Source organism: Zingiber officinale, chromosome 7B (assembly GCF_018446385.1).
Source record: "Zingiber officinale cultivar Zhangliang chromosome 7B, Zo_v1.1, whole genome shotgun sequence".
NCBI classification, from domain to species: domain Eukaryota; kingdom Viridiplantae; phylum Streptophyta; class Magnoliopsida; order Zingiberales; family Zingiberaceae; genus Zingiber; species Zingiber officinale.
The window spans coordinates 10,127,016-10,127,688 of NC_055999.1; the positions used below are offsets into that span (position 1 = coordinate 10,127,016).

The following is a 673-nucleotide window of genomic DNA, read 5'->3' on the forward strand; positions in this document are numbered from 1 at the left end:
CCAACTAGACCCAGAGTTAATTTTTATGATACAAGGTCATAAATTTGGAGGAGAAGTATCAGAAAGTCCTTATCTGCATCTTGAAACATTTTTAGAGATTTGTGATATGGTGAAATGTGAAGGAGTGTTAGGAGATGCAGTTCGATTGATGGCATTCCCTTTCAGTATCAAGGATAAAGCAAGGATTTGGTTATATTCTCTCCATCCTCAAAGCATCACAAGTTGGGAACAATTGGAGAAGCAATTTCTGAATCATTTTTTCCTTCCAAGAAGAATAGTGTATATGAGGAATTGCATAACAAATTTTGCTCAGGCATATGGAGAATCATTATTTGAAGCATGTGATAGATTTAAGAGTCTTCAAATACAGTGTCCTCATCATGGTTTTGAAAAATGGTTGATTTTGCACATATTCAATGGGGGAATTTCTTTCTCAGACAAGAGTTTATTGGATTCATCGGCTGGAGGTTCTTTTATGGACAAAAGTGTAGATGAAGCATATTTGTTAATTGATCAAGTGACATTAAACCTCCAAGAATGGTCGAATCTAAGTTGGATGAAATCTCCCTCAAACATTCAAGGAGTGCAAGCCATAAATGCTATAGATCCTGTCAAACAAATTGTAACTCAACCATCTATCATTTTTAAAAATCACAAGTCACAGAACGGGGAG

The 673-nt window shown here is 35.7% G+C and overlaps 1 non-coding gene across 1 annotated transcript; it reads right to left on the reverse strand.

Annotated features, from left to right (window-relative positions):
* Positions 1-281: 281 nt before the first annotated feature.
* On the reverse strand, positions 282-387 carry LOC122007464. Its single transcript, XR_006118960.1, has one exon. It is a non-coding gene; the product is annotated as a small nucleolar RNA R71 (small nucleolar RNA).
* Positions 388-673: the final 286 nt, after the last annotated feature.